Consider the following 16,305-nt stretch of genomic DNA (forward strand, 5'->3'; position numbering starts at 1 on the left):
AAGGCACTGTAACTGATCGGATACACAAGTGACATTCTTTACCAAATGACGACAGCTTTATCACAAATTCAAAATGGACTGGTTGATTGAAGTAGGGAAATATGTATTCCAACAAAGAGCTGCACGTTTGGAATAATTGTGTCCGTTTACTTTCAGCTTATGCTACTTTACGGTTGTAACTAGTTACCACAAGCACAAAGTCAAAATTGCCAGTGTGGTTAGTGTGTGTTAGGTTTAAAATCTGATTTTAAGATGATAAATTGTAGAAATAGGCAGGGTGTATGACTTTGTGCAAACTAGTGACGACCCTACTTTGCAAACTGCCATTTAGAATTGGTTAGCATAGGTTATAACCCCCTAAACAGACAAGTTCAAACTGAAAATATACAAAAACATTACTTTGACAAAGACAAAGAGCGTATTTTCCTCAGAATCATTAAGCCTAGTCCTACTCACCAAATGGGTGTCATGGATGTAATTCATCCCCATGCAGTGGAATTGTTAACCCATTTAGAAAATTCCAAAGAACAGGCAGAATGAACTGAATCAAACATCTGTATATCGAAAACATGACAGATATAGGTTTATAACCCTGAAGAAAATTGCAATTCAACTCACTAAATTGACCCAAGTTCACCAAATTGACCCAAGTTTCAAATGATAACACTGAGAATAACTGTTCCAGAGGCAAGATGCGCACAGCCATAGTAGGGCTTTCCAGTGCGACCATTTTACTCGAATATGTGCCTAAACATTTTCACCTGGATATTTTTTTTTGGGGGGGGCACCTAGAAAAATGATGGATTCTGGCTCTAACACCTCAAAAAGTTAGGAGCAACGAAAAATGTTTATCTTAGGCATACACATGCTCCATGTAAAAAAGGTTAGCGCAGAGCCCTGAGCCATTGGCTTCTTCTACGAGAAAGTACCACTGCTGAGGTTCCACAATATAATATAACAAGTTGATATTACGATTTCAATAAATGAAATCTTAAAATGGAACTTATTTTTTTATTGCCAGAATATACAAGGGGCAATTTAGCTATTTGGATTGTTATCTGTAATGGTTAAGATAAATTATGCATTGTTTCACACCCCCTGTATATAGCCTCGTTATTGAGTTAATTTATTATTTTTTACTTTAGTTTATTTGGTAAATATTTTCTTAACTCTTCTTGAACTGCTCTGTTGGTTAAGGGTTTGTAAGTAAGCATTTTACGGTAGTCTACACATGTTGTATTCAGTACATGTGACAAATAAAGTTTGATTTGGCATATCGATAAATGTGCAGAGAATTTTTTCTAATATGGGCCTTATTCTAAATAAAAATAGTTTTTGGAGGGTGTGTTCCTCTGCCCAGGTGTTGCTAATGCATGCCAGATCTTACAATGTCTGGATAGGTATTTTAAGGATCAGCTAACCACGTCATGTTATAGCAAACTGTCAGTCGATGATGTGGCACGCAACCATTGGTTGATGGATGAAACCTCTGAGCAGGGGAATGCAACCTGAAGCAGTCCAGAGACATGACGAGTCACGCTCCAGGTGGACACAGCTGCACACAGCTCAGTTCACTTATAAAGGCACGCCAAACACTGCCATAGGCCTACTTTCATCTTGACCCAAATACTAGTTTCTTCCCTTGTGCAAGCTGTTGAGAATGTTATCCATGTTCCCGGCTGAGGCTGACAGTGAGCATACATGTAGCTTTGATAATAAAAGGTCCAGGCTAGGCTATGTGCAGCAGGCCATGTGTCGGACATAGAATGTGCCTCTTCTTGAAAATACATGATCTAAGTGACTGATAGTTGGTATTCAGCAGTCATAAAAGTATGCCTTATTTACTTTGAAGAATTACTAAAATAGTGATTTGTCAGAGAGCATAGGCAGCAGCTCTATAGGGATGAGATGATGACTTGGAATGAAATAAAGTTAACAAATAAAACAAAAGTAATATACACAACAAAACATTAATAAAACCTTCCTAATATTTAGTTGCCCTCAGGACAGCCTCAATTCGTTGGGGCAAGGACTCTATAAGGTGTCAAAAGCATTCCACAAAGATGCTGGTCCATGTTGACTCCAATGCTTCCCACAGTTGTGTCAAGTTGGCTGGATGTCCTTTGGGTGGTGGACCATTCTTGATACACATGGGAAACTGTTGAGCATAAAACCCCAGCTGCATTGCAGTTCTTGACACGAACCGGCGTGACTTACTACCATAACACGTTTAAAGGCACATGCATTTTTTGTCTTTCCCATTCACCTTTTGTATGGCATACATACACACACAATCCATGTCTCAATTGTCTCAAGGCTTAGAAATCCTTCTTTAACACATCTCATACCCTTCATCTACACTGATTGAAGTGTATTTAACAAGTGACATCAATAAGGGATCATCACTTTCACCTGGCCAGTTTATGTCATGGAAGAGCAGGTGTCCTTAATGTTTTATACACTCAGTGTATTATATTAAAGTGAACAAATTATGGTTAATAAGTGATAAGCATAATGGGCAGTCACTACCGTCACATGGCACTACAGAGGGGGGTGCGGACAGCCCAGTACATCACTGGGGCCGAGCTCCTCGCCATCCAGGACCTTGCACGGTCTCTATGCACACGCACAGGACTCTACAAACTCACGCACACTCCAACACAAACAATTATACTGACTCTACACACATACAATCTTAATTTACGCTGCCGCTACTCTGTTTATCGTACATCATGATGCCTAGTCACCTTACCCCAATACATATCTACCTCTATCACTCCAGTATCCCTGCAAATTGTAAATATGGTATTGGACCTGACCCTGTACATAGCTTACTTTCTCGTGTTCTTATTTCTTGTGTTTTTGTTCTACCTCATGTTATTTTTAGTAAAACATTGATTACTGCATCCTTGGGTTTAAAGCTTGCAAGAAAGGCATTCACTGTACTTGTACACATGACATTAAAACTTGAAACTCATGGGACTTTAATTAATTGTGTTATTCTGTGTTGTTACACCATTCAACCCACATAATGCACTTAATAATGTAATAAAAAATGTGGAACCAAAACCGAGTTCAAAAAGCACTCATCGCTCAGCACTACAAGACAATTAAATATACACTCAAGTTGCACTAGGGCCTCAAGCCTTTTTTTCAGTCATGCCTAATGATGCATCAAAAACGGCATCAAATGAAAGTGGCCTCCACCTTCATGAAATCAATGGTTTCAAAAGGTCAGCAGACAAAATGTGGAACATATTCCTTGATGACTCCTGCATTGCCAAATGTATTTTTCATGCTAATGAACTTGTATTGATTAGAATCATTGAGGGAGTTGTCACAGCACACCAACTATACAGTGTGCGGCATGTAAACACTGAGGGCTTGCACTGAAACAAACTTTTTAAACCAGCCTGCCTGGGACACAAGCCATGTTTATACATTACATTATAGTTATTACCAGGGTTAAGGGGGTCACCAGCTGTGACACCAGTGCACAATTCGTTAAGATTCATATTGCGTAACTACATTTAGGCTAGACTAAGTAACCTCAAGGTCCAGTCAAGCCAGAATAATTAGTATCAGAAGAGGAAATGGAGAGCGAGGCAGAGTAAAGCAGTATACGTGATATACAAAAATGTAAATGTGTGCTGTGATTTGAAGGCCTGTCTGTCTAAAGCGACCTAATTCCTGGGCTGTGTTCCCACTAAACTCCCTATCCCCCCCACCCCAGCCCCGGGTTACTCCCCCACCATCTCTAAACATTTAGCAACAAAGCGTTGATCAATATGTACTTTTCAGTTAGAACGCACTGGCCCCCCGATTGTAACAATGCGACATGGAAACAATGTAACGTTATGCGTTCACAGAACACGCTCACACTGTGGAAATCTAAAATGTATGTTGTGGCATATTCTCCCCCTTCGCAAAATGTTTCCTCCCTTACTCCAAGCTCATTCTGTAAATGTTCGTGTCGCTACAAACATATAATTGGGTGCGCTCCCATGATACCCATGGAACGTTATACAAAAACAACCTCTTCCCTCTCCGCCGTATCTCTCATCACCGAAACGATGTTCGCCGTGGAATACTAAACTGTGATAATGATAAGGGACAATCCAAAAGTGCTTATTTGTGTGACAAGTAGCCAGACATTATTACAACTTAATGAAACACGCTTCACCGTAACTAGTGACAATTTACAGCAGAATAAAAACAAAACTCACCACGACTCCCGTTTGGTGTAATACAATCCTGAATATCTACAGTAGTGAAATTCCTTTCTTCCTTTTCACACGTTCTCAACACCGGCCCGTCTCCACACTCCAGTAACCAAGAGTGTGTGCAGAGGGGGAGAGGGGAGGGGGGGGGGGGCTGTGTCAGTGATAGGAACGATCTGGGACAGACAATTTGGAGGCAAAAGATCGCAAGTCTGTTTATCCTAACGAGTGACTAGAACGGTCCCAAACATTCCTCAATGTTACCGAAGGTCTCTATAACACATTTGTATCTCTCCGTCTTCCTCGAGGCATAGGGGGACGTGAATCCCAGTTTATTTTTTGCATCCAGGGGAGTCGCCGCCTCTTCTAGTCCGCCATGTTGCGTCTGCAATAGGAGGAATGGGAAGCAGAGAATTCCCAGGCCAGGCCAGGCCAGGCCCCTCCTTCCACGGTGCCACTGCGACATCTGGCGGACCATCACGAGACGGAGTAAACCGCATCCCTATCCAGAAGAGCACGAGTCAACCATCTGGTCATTTCTGTCACATACACAAAGTCGAATATTGGACGAGTTTATTAATTTCCCATAGGCTGCCGGGGCACACGATCCAATTTAGTTGGCCCTCTGTCAACATTGGCCAGTGGTGGTCACCAACCCTGGTCCTGGGTTAAAGGCTTTTGTTCCAGCCCACTGAGCCCAGCAGTAGCACACCCGATTCAACTGATCAATGTATATATTTTTTTATTTAACGAGTCAAGTCAGTTAAGAACAAATTGTTATTTACAACGATGGCCTACACCGGACAAACACGGACGACGCTGAGCCAATTGCCCACCGCCTTATTGGACTCCAAATCACCGCCAGTTGTGATAGTGTTGAGACTTGATGTTTTATTGATTAGTTGAATCAGGTCAGGTATAGTGCTTGAACAAAAGCCTGCACAGTACAGTACACATTGTTATTGCAGTCCCAGACAGGCACACCCGATTCAACTTGTCACCTCCTCATCAGGCCCTCAATGAGTTGAGTCAGTTGTTTGTCCAGCGCTACAAAAAAAAAAAAACGTGTGCTGTTGGGGGTACTCGAGGACCGGAGTTAGGAACCACTGGTCTAGGACTCGGGAGGACCAGCCAACCATTGGTTGACCAAACGCTGCACGAGGCTTTACCAAAGCCACTAGGTTACCAATATTTCTCTGCCAAACTTACAAGTTCTGAGATCTAAAAAAAGCAATGTCCCAATCAGCTTTTTTCCTTTCTCTAAAAAGGTGTCATTTCTGGAACTCACATCCAGATCACCTTCAAATATTTAAGATTTATTTTACTGGAGGTTCAGAACTATTTTAAACCCAGCGTCACACTGTTGCAATTCAATATTTATGCAATACAAATTACATTACGGTCTACACTAACATCACTCAAATACAACACTTATGTTAAGACCGATTTTCTATACAGCAGAGTTTCAGATATAGTAATATGTTTATTACAGTTAATGAATTAACAAGTCAATAATGCATGTAGAGAATACATTAAAAAATAAATACTGATATAGTACATGGTCCAGTCATTGAAGAACAGTTAAGTAGAAAGAACATTGTTACAGAACATGGAATGTGACTTAAGTGTTATAGAAGTACTGTCACATAGGAAAACATTCTTATTTTGGTACTGCTTATAAGACTGAATGTGCAGCCCCTATATTGGTTTCTCAATTATGTAGCAGTTCATCTATTTAAATTGTGCGTATTTTACATATATTTCAGTAAACTCCCATGGGTGTAAGCTGTCATTTCACACGGTCTGGAGAATTTAATTTGTAGTGTGGGTGTCAATACAGCGAGATTAGTTTGACAGAAGGTAAATGAAGTCTGTGTTTACAAGCAGCCAGTATGAGGATAGCTCAGATGGTTAGGTTGGCAATGACAGCTCTGGTGAACTCGTCGCTTGTAGCATAGCCTCCCAGGTCTCCTGTGTGCACCTGCCACAAATAAAAGTCGTGTCACACACACACACACACACACACACACACACAGGCAAATGGCCCTCACAAATACATACAAACATGACTAGTGTGTAAGAGAGCCTTATTCACCAAACTCAAACACAATACAGGTGAAGATTAGGTTATTTTGAAGCAACTTAAAGGAAAATTACACCCCAATAATATATTTTTGTACTTGTTTCATAAATCCATTGTTGAGTCTCAAAATGCTTTGCTTGTCAGCAATCAGGTTTGATATGTAACTTTTAAAATAAGGAAATCATCCCGGTATGATGTAGAACGTTACATCTGGGCCACCACTCATCCAAGCCATAAATACATATTCAGTCTAACCCTTTAGAGAAACATAGGCAACATGCATTTTCCCATATTTTAATTCTTCTTTAGTATTTGACCATGATGATCGCTTTAAAAACAACAAAAAGGTCCATCAGCCATTGTAACAGTTAGGGAACAATGGCAAGTTAAGAACAAATTATTATTTACAATGACTGCCTATCCCGGCCAATGCTGGGCCAATTGTGCGCCGCCCTATGGGACTCCCAATCACAGCCGGAAGTGATACAGCCTGGTGTTATCAAGTGCTAGTTCAAAGATCCAATATTATAACACCAGTACTATAGCCATAACCATTATAACAAGTTATACATAAACTTATGTACCCAAAAACAGCACTTTGAAGCATATACATACATACATACATACACGTATGTGGACTCCCCTTCAAATTAGTGGATTCGGCTATTTCAGCCACACCCGTTGCTGGCAAGTTTATAAAATCAAGCACACAGCCATGCAATCACAATAAACAAACAATGACAGTAGAATGGCCTTACGGAAGAGCTCAGTGGCTTTCAATGTGGCACCATCATAGGATGCCACCTTTCCAGCAAGTCAGTTCGTCAAATTTCTGCCCTGCTAAAGCTGCCCCGGGCAACTGTAAGTGCTGTTATTGTGAAGTGGAAACGTCTAAGAGGAACAACAGCTCAGCCGCAAAGTGGTAGGCCACAAAAGCTCACAGAGTGGGACCACCGAGTGCTGAAGCGTGCAAAAATTGCCTGTCCTCAGTTGTAACACTCACTACAGAGTTCCAGACTGCCTCTGGAAGCAACGTCTGCACAAAAACTGTTAGTCGGGAGCTCCATGAAATGGGTTTCCATGGGCGAGCAGCCGCACACAGGCCTACGGTCACCATGCGCAATGCCAAGCGTTGGTTGGAGTGGTGTAAAGCTCGCCGCCATTGGAATCTGAAGTAGCGCAAATGTGTTCACAGGAGTGATAAATCATGCTTCAACATCTGGCAGTCCGACAGACAAATCAGGGTTCGGGCGAATGTTACCTGCCCCAATGCATAGCACCAACTATAAAGTTTGGTGGAGGAGGAATAATGGTCTGGGGCTGTGCAGAAATGTTCCAACATCCAGAGTAGAGGCTGTTATACCAGCAAAGGGGGACCAACTCCATTTAATGCCCCTGATTTTGGAATGAGATGTTCGACAAGCAGGTGTCCACATATACTTTTGGTCATGTAGTGTCTTGCCAAAAACCAATATATGCCTGTCGAAGTCACCAGTAGCAATGCCACCACTCTGATTTCATCATAACCAATATATAATGGAACGGACAGTACAAAAACAGAAAAGTCACTAGTCTGACATGATCAAATGGTTTCCCTTGTGAACTCAGGCAAAGCTGGTCATAGGCTCAGGTAACAATGGCTTGTTCGTTTGTGAAATGTAATGATGAAAAAGCTTAGCTTTGACTGAATAGACAAACACAATGGATCCCCAAGGTCACAACTACAGCAAAGGGCTCCCAAGATAGTGACCTCTACGATACACTGAATTTTACAGCATACACAGTGGACAGAATATTAAGACATTAGTTTAACTTGTGATTATGAATTGAGTATGAGTGAATAGGGTTCAGTGAAGCTAGCCCATTTCACAGTTCAGCTTGTTAGCATCCCTGCTAACGCAACAATGTGAAAACATTGATTGTAAACACTGAAAATGGTCTCCCTTCACAGGAATGACCTCCGCATCCCGCTGATTTTACGAGTGGCGGTGTGTGTTTGTGAGAAACAGTCCAGTTTTTTTTAAATATAGTAACTACAGCAGGTTTTCGTGACGTGACTAAGGCTGTTATTGCAAAAGGCCAGTTATCCTTTGTCCATGGACACACTGCACGTACAGTTATGAACAATGCACTTTATAATGCCTGCCACAACTCATTGCTGTGAAATGGAAGACCCGAAGTCCACTTATGCAGTGATAAGATTTCACTTGCTTTGGTGTTGGTAAATTGTCATCGTGGCACAAAACCAGCTTGATCAATACTGCTGAACAACCTCCAGCACAACCAGTGTGGACTGCAAGACTAGATTAGCAGTGATCAAATATAAACTCACACGCATGTCCACAGCACAAACAAGGAAACAGTGTAGAGAGAAGGCAGAGTAGGAGAGTAAAGGGAAAGAGGTGGTGGTAGCCGACAGATACAGAGAACACTATAGAGGTAGTAGAGCTGATAGAAGAGTGCATCCAACAGCAGAGGAAGTACAAAAGAACTGGTTGACATGGAGTTGGAGAAAGTGTTCAGCAAGGAAAAGACTGGGAGAAAATAGAGAAGGCCACAGCAGCATAAATGGACAATTTGATCAAAAACAATTCATTTAAAAGATTAATGCAGAAAATGAATTGCTTTGGCCAAATCGAGAAACAGAAACCCTCAGAGGATACGCAGAGCGTGTTATGAGGAACGTGAAAAGCGGAGAAGAGGAACAAGAGCTGCCAAGAGTGATGTAAGGAGAATTCGTTTAGTGGGACAGGGAGCAAAACAGTTGTGGCTAAGTTATTAGGAGATATATGGCGATTATGGGGTTCAATATATCCAGATTATATTTGGTTGGCCGTCCAGTTCAGGGTAAAGGGCTGTTCAGGGGACCAGGACCTCTTTAGTACGCTGGTCGTGGCGGAAGTTCCCCACAACAGCTTGCACAAAGTCCCCAGTTGTGCTGTAACCGCCCAGGTCTCGGGGCCGCATCTGGGACACGTGCACACACACACAGGGTGCAAGGGAATAGGAGGAGGAGAGGAAAAAGTGGAGGGTACCTCAGACTGGTGCAGGGATAGGAAACTCCAGTTCTCAAGGCCTGATTGGTGTAACCCTTTGGCCCCAGCCCCAGCTAAGACACCGCACCCCAATAATCGACTAATCATGATGTTCAGTTTAGAATGCAATTAGTTTAAAATCACATGCGTTTGCTAGGGACAGGGGAAAGTATGACACCCCGTTGGCTGCTGAGGACTGGAGTTTCCCACCCCTGCTCTAGTGAATTGACAAACACTATACTTCACAAATTCAGATCACACGTCCTTCCACTTTCAATCAAGCTACCACCATTTCTCTAAATTATCAGACCATAATACCTACACTATTTCAGTGAACAGAAACCATTCTCCCACATTCACTCTGCAAAAACATAGATTCTGTGTTGACCATGCACCGGTCTAGGAACCATGGTATTAGTTAGGGTTAGAGCTGCTGCTATTAGTCCTAATACGGGCTGGAGCGCAGACAACAGTTAGTCCATCTTTGTTACCAGTCAGGTTCTACAGTTACAAGAACAATGTACAGCAGGACACAGAGTGGTGTACAGGATTCCACCCACGTCAACATGCACAATCAAAAGGCTCTCTCACACACCAGGATATGGGTTATTGCTTTTTAAGTGTATTTTCATTGACAAATACAATTTGAGGGTCATTAAATTCTTTGAATCAGAGTGTTTGTTTTTCCACTTTTCATCCATGATTTGACGTACAAAATTCATATACATATTGCAAAGACCCAACCGTGTGCTCTCCCATCCAACTGTAGAATACATGCACACAAACCAACAGGATTTAATAGTGTTGATACAATATCGTCACACACAATTACCTTGCCTGTTTGATGACCCTCCGGACAGCGTCTGACAACATGTTGCAGTGGTATTCCAAGCTATCACAAAACAGTCAGTTGAGGTTAGTGCACACACACACCCGCGCACAAATCCCATTGGAAGCAGTGCCCACTCACTTGAGGTGATGGAGCATGTTGGCAGTGCTGAGCAGCATGGCCGTGGGGTTGCCGATGTTCCTGCCCACAGCCTGGGCAAAGGGGTGTCGCGCTCCCTGAGACAGAGGCCATTACATTTCTCAGGCCATTTTATCTATGCTTGGGTCTGCAATGTATCTAGTGTATGATTGCAGCGGACTGGTTAAGTTGGATCTCAGGCAGACTCCAGGACACTCACAGTCTCAAACACGGCGTACTCTGCACTATAGCTCTCTCCTGGGACCACTCCTGCCCCGTCGACCAGCCCAGCTGCCAGGTTGTTAATGATGTTGACATAGAGGTTGGGCATCACCAGCACGTCAAACTGGTATGGGTTCTGGACCAGCTAGAGAGAGAGAGAAGCAGTAAGTAAGTGAGAGTGAGAGAGGTGGGGCGTACCTGCATGCAACAGTTGTCTATAATAAGGTTGTCGTATTTGATCTTGGGATACAGCTCTGCCACCTCGGCACAGCACTGTAGGAACAGGCCATCTACTAGATTCCTGTAGAAAGGCAGAAGGAGACAAATCCTTGGCTGTGGTTGGATAGATGTGTAGAAGCCTTTAAAAAAAGGTTGTTTCTGGCACCAAGACTCACATGACCTTGTGGACTGCCGTGACCCTTCTTGGTGGCGTAGTCGAAGGCAAACTCCCTGGTGATAATCTTCAGACATTCGATCACTCCAGGCACACTCTGAGAGACAGAAAGCACAGAGTTCAGATCAGGACAAACTTCCATCAGACCGTGGTTTGACCATGTTGTTAGAGCGCTTACATATGTGCTCATACGTGGTCGTGTTCTTTCCAGTGTACAATGCCTCATGCATGATTTCAATGTGTATTAGTCATACAACAAACTAATCAAAAACATGGTAAGATTTCCATCAGGACCGGGTCAATCGACTTTAGCTAGCCAGACCCCACAGGGTGAGTGGAGATTTCCCTCAAAGTGCTGACCAATTAATGCTTTTTGAAGTCGGTTTGGTTTCGGTTAAATAATTAAAAAATATATTTTAGTATGCATTATGTGGGTTGACTGCTGTAACACAGAATAAAACAATGAATAAAAGTACAATGATGGTAGTGACTGCCCATTACTGCTTATCACTTATTAACCGTTTACTCACATAACTTTAATAAAATATCAGTTGTTTTATTTTATGACTTATTTCATTCCATTTCATCATCTCCCCTCTATAGTGCTGCTGCCTATGCTGTCTGACAAAATCACTATTTTAGTAGTTCTTCAAAGTAAATAAGGCACTTTTATGACTGCTGAATACCAACTATCAAATCACTTAGAGGTATCTACCTGAAAATACATGATCTAAGCAACTGCTCTCTATCCCTCTTAATCGTGCATTCTTCTGTCTCCTCTCTGCATCTGTCCCACAATAACCTAACATAGCAGGCGTAAAAGAAACAGACCGGACAAGTAGGAGCGCAATGGATTATGGTCATTGCAGTTAATGACCATGTTTTCTGTACTAAACTATGTCAAATATTGGCCTCTTGGAAACTACAACTCTGTTTTGCGCTTGATCTGACTTATCTCTAGAGAAACTGTGCAATGTGCACATTGAGCTCACAATTATTATATTGGCACCCTAGGTGAGCTAAAATAAAAACACACCCATTGTTTGGTTGCATGGTAATATGTGATGTATCTCGTGCTCCAGAGAGCTGTACTCTCCCTCGGTCTGCTCTCGGATAATGACAAGGTTGTTGTGGCGGGTGCTATAGCCAGGCAGGCTGTTCACATGAACCACGTTGGCAAACAGGTCCAGTCTACACCTGAGGAGAGCTTCATTAATGAGATCAGCCAACCAGCCAGCCACACGCACACACTAGAACAGCCATACCACATGTGAACCATGGCCCGGAACCAGAACGGGGTCAATACCAAGAAAGAAATCTAAGGGAATTCAAGTCAGGCTTTAAATTAATATGGTTGAAAGATGTAATAGAATGCACAAGATGCAATTTCAAAATTGGTTAGTGCATGGGCAGTTTTCCTCGTGTTATTAACGGAGACCTGGCCGGGTGGTGCCAGAATAACAACCTGTCCCTCAACGTAACTAAGACTAAAGGAGATGATTGTGGGCTACAGGAAAAGGAGGACCGAGCACACCCCCATTCTCATCAACGGGGCTGTGTAGTGGAGCAAGTTGAGAGCTTCAAGATCCTTGGTGTCCACATCACCAACAAACTAGAATGGTCCAAACACACCAAGACAGTCGTGAAGAGGGCACGACAAAGCCTATTCCCCCTCAGGAAACTAAAAATATTTGGCATGGGTCCTCAGATCCTCAAAAGGTTCTACAGCTGCAACATCTAGAGCACTGGTTGTATCACTGGCTGGTAATTACTCAGCCTCTGACCGCAAGGCACTACAGAGGGTAGTGCGTACTGCCCAGTACATCACTGGGGCTAAGCTGCCTGCCATTTAGAACTTCTACACCAGGAAGTGTCAGAGGAAGGCTCTAAAAATTGTCAAAGACCCCAGCCATAGACTGTTCTCTCTACTACCGCATGGCAAGCGGTACCGGAGTGCCAAGTCTAGGACAAAAAGGCTTCTCAACAGTTTTTACCCCCAAGCCATAAGACTCCTGACCAGGTAAATCAAATGGCTACCTGGACTATTTGCATTGTGTGCCCCCCCCCAACCCTTATTTTACACTGTTGCTACTCTGTTTAACATATATGCATAGTCACTTTAACTATACATTCATATGTACATACTACCTCAGTTGGCCCGACCAACCAGTGCTCCCGCACATTGGCTAACCGAGCTATCTGCATTGTGTCCTGCCGCCCGCCTCCCACCAACCCCTTTCACACTACTGCTACTCTCTGTTCATCATATATGCAGTCACTTTAACCATATCTACATACTACCTCAATCAGCCTGACTAACCGGTGTCAGTATGTAGCCTCACAACTGTTTTTCACTGTTGTTTTTATTTCTTTACTTACCTATTGTTCACCTAACACCTTTTTTGCACTTGATTAGAGCCTGTAAGTAAGCATTTCACTGTTGAATTCGGTGCACGTGACAAATAAACTGATTTGAACTGACAGACCTTAGAGAGCTATATCCTGTCAGAAACTCCCAGTTGATAAACAAATTCCATGTTACCTAGGTATGCAAGGTGGCCTATCTTGTAGTTATCACACCCAGATTATGTGCCCACATTGATTTTGTGTACTCAGGTATCTTATAACACACATAAGACATGGCAAAATGTGTAGAATTGCAGGAAATTCGCTTTGAACTGCACATTTTTCATTCCGACAAAAGGGGGTGTGAACAATTTGGGGGGGGGGGGGGGGGTTTGTTGCTCTGTCAATAAAGACAATATCCATCCGGACCTTTGCCACCTAGGAAATTTGTGTGACTGGACTTTCTCAAATAGTGGTTGAGGACCCCATGCACTAGTTCCCATAACCTTACAATATTCATTGATTGTGTTGCCTGGCTCCAGTATGAATTGTGGGGGCGTTAGATCTAATATTGCCTTACCTGATTTTCATCTTAAAGCCAGCCAGCTCCCCTTTAAACTCCACGGGGGTGTTCATCTTTCCTACACACAGACAGAGAAAATAAAACCCAGTCAGAACACACTGATCTGATAAAAGCATTCAAGTGGAAGCAAATCTCCTGCATAGGAAATGAGAGGAGACACGTCGGTTACCTTTCATGGACACCCTGTTGGTCTTCATGGAGGCTAACACCTGCTGCAGCTTCTCGTTGCTGTCCATGTGCTGCACCTCACTCAGGTGAAACTCCTCAAACTCCACTGGGAGGTCAGCCGCCTGGAGGGGGATGGAAAGGCAGGTTTAAGGCTAGAAACAAGGAGATAAGACAAAAGGATGAGAAACAGGATGGACATATTGCAGATGAATGAATAAAGGAGTGAGTGAATGGGCTACAATAACTGAATATACAAGACTAATTTTTAAGTTATCAATGAACACAGAAAATATTGGATTGAGCTCAGAGCACGCTTGAAGCATGGTGCAGGCAATATCAAGACAGTGGGCTCCGTTCCCACATGGGCGACATACTGTGTGTGTTGACCGTGTGTGGAAAAGTGACACTCCGGTCTTGAGTGTTTGGGTGGGGGGCACCAAGAGAGTTTCATGAGCTTGGGGGTAAGGTGTGGTGAAAGCAAAGTAATAGGATATTTGGAGTGGAATGTGCCAAGGAGATGAGTTAGTTACGTAAATGTCAGAGGGACCAGACACCAATGCACTCTTAAGGCGCTTTCACATATCTCTGTGTGATCTGGATTCTGGTACCTTAATACATGCTATAAAGCACATGTGAAACACAAACAAACCCTGGCTGAAACAAATAATTGACCTGGTGAGTAGCGGGTTCAAGGTCCAGGACCAGAGTACCAGGTATTGTGACACAGCAGCGCAAGTCACGTGGAACTTTTTGCCCATTGTAAACAAGCTAGCTTGCTAATGCCATGTAGAATATACATTGTGACTAATGCTGCAGGAAACCAAATTTCATATGTGAAAAACACCCTTAGACACATCACCTCTCCTGATCAGACTTGAGAAAAGGAGCCACCATAATATACATACCTTGAAAACCTCCTTGACAGCAGTCATCAACTCAGGTCCTACTCCATCCCCGGGCACCACGGTGACCGTGAAGGTGGCATCGGCGCCTCGGGCACACCCAGACAGGCGGTCATACTGTGGGGCCGGACAGCCAGCTGCTGCCACCGCGGGCCAGTGCCAGTCAGGCCCTAGAACAGGACACAATAGTAAATTAGGCCTACCATAGAAAGTATGCATTATCTGAATGTCTCATCTGATGGCATCACCGTGTCAATACAACTTAAAGACAATGGGGGTTGCTTAGACCAGAGGCATGGTCCCCCCCCCCACCAATTACACTATAAAACTGGACCGTGTTTAGGCATGAAGAACATTCTGAATAAGTGTCATGTACCTTGATGATAGGATAAGGGGGACATAATTCAGAACGTTTTACACTATGAAGCGACAGGCTATAATAATCAATTTGAGCTAACTTTACGCCAGTCTCTCGTATCAGAAGACAGCCCAATTGGTTTATCAGGCTGCAAAAATTAGGTTTAGGCTAGCTGACACTGTGTATTTCTGAAGCTGATAACACACAATCACAGATAACGTTAGTGTCAAAGATTTGTATTGTTATATCAGTAGCTACTAGCTAGCCAAGTTAGCTAACGCCAGCTATCATCATCCTCCTATCGCATTGGTGATTAAATGAATTTATGTCAAGCAGTTTCTAATAAAACGGCTGTCCCCAATAGCATCAACGAAGGGTTTTACACGAAACAATTTGTCCACAATTTGATGGCTGTAAACATTATCTAGCGACTAACCTTGATCAAAGTTACAAGGCTCAGGCAGCAGCCATCGTGATTACCAAACCAACGAGAATGTGGAGGAAATTAACTTTGTCTTTACAGGCTAGAAACGTTGATTCTTCTTTGGTGCAATAGTTGGACTGAGCAACCATGTGAGCGAGATACAGACGCCACCTAGTGGATTGGAGTTGCAGTTCGTCCTAATATTTTCAACTTCAGCAGAGTAGACAGTTCAGTCAAATTAGTAGGGCCAAGGAGACCTCGTTAGAAGGGGCAAATATTTGTCATTTTTCACAGAAATTTGAGACCAAGGTGGGTGTGGTTACAGAAACCCTGCCACTAATCTCGGAGGGTTGCAATAATGCATGATGTAGTACCCGTGTAAGATTTTGAGACGGGAGGCGTGATTTGAACCTGCCACGCTAGGGTCCAACAGAGCCTGATTTATTGCACTGCTCCAAGAAAGCTAACAAGCAGGAATCTGTTTTTATCGGTCTGCGTGTAAAGAAAGTCACGCTGCTTGCTTGGCTAGAACCACTTCCCCCCGATCCAATCCAGCTCATACCTAGCTCGAACTTCCGACATCTGCCTGGCAAAGACATGTGC

At 43.1% G+C, this 16,305-nt stretch overlaps 1 protein-coding gene and 1 pseudogene across 5 annotated transcripts in view; both read right to left on the minus strand.

Annotated features, from left to right (window-relative positions):
- Nucleotides 1-4,614, minus strand: part of LOC139413793 (receptor-type tyrosine-protein phosphatase alpha-like) — a 51,123-nt gene extending 46,509 nt beyond the window's left edge. The window contains exon 1 of one of the 5 annotated variants that reach the window (XM_071161556.1): nucleotides 4,227-4,609. The gene's annotated coding sequence lies outside the window, so the exon portion shown is untranslated. Of the gene's footprint in view, nucleotides 1-4,226 lie in introns of all 5 variants that reach the window. The other 4 variants (XM_071161557.1, XM_071161551.1, XM_071161554.1 and 1 more) reach the window with 4 other exon arrangements.
- A 1,257-nt stretch (nucleotides 4,615-5,871) lies between these two features.
- Nucleotides 5,872-16,284, minus strand: LOC139412673 (isocitrate dehydrogenase [NAD] subunit beta, mitochondrial-like; annotated as a pseudogene).
- Between the last annotated feature and the right edge of the window lie 21 nt (nucleotides 16,285-16,305).

The sequence above is a fragment of the Oncorhynchus clarkii genome, chromosome 7 (genome assembly GCF_045791955.1).
Source record: "Oncorhynchus clarkii lewisi isolate Uvic-CL-2024 chromosome 7, UVic_Ocla_1.0, whole genome shotgun sequence".
Taxonomy (NCBI): Eukaryota; Metazoa; Chordata; class Actinopteri; order Salmoniformes; family Salmonidae; genus Oncorhynchus; species Oncorhynchus clarkii.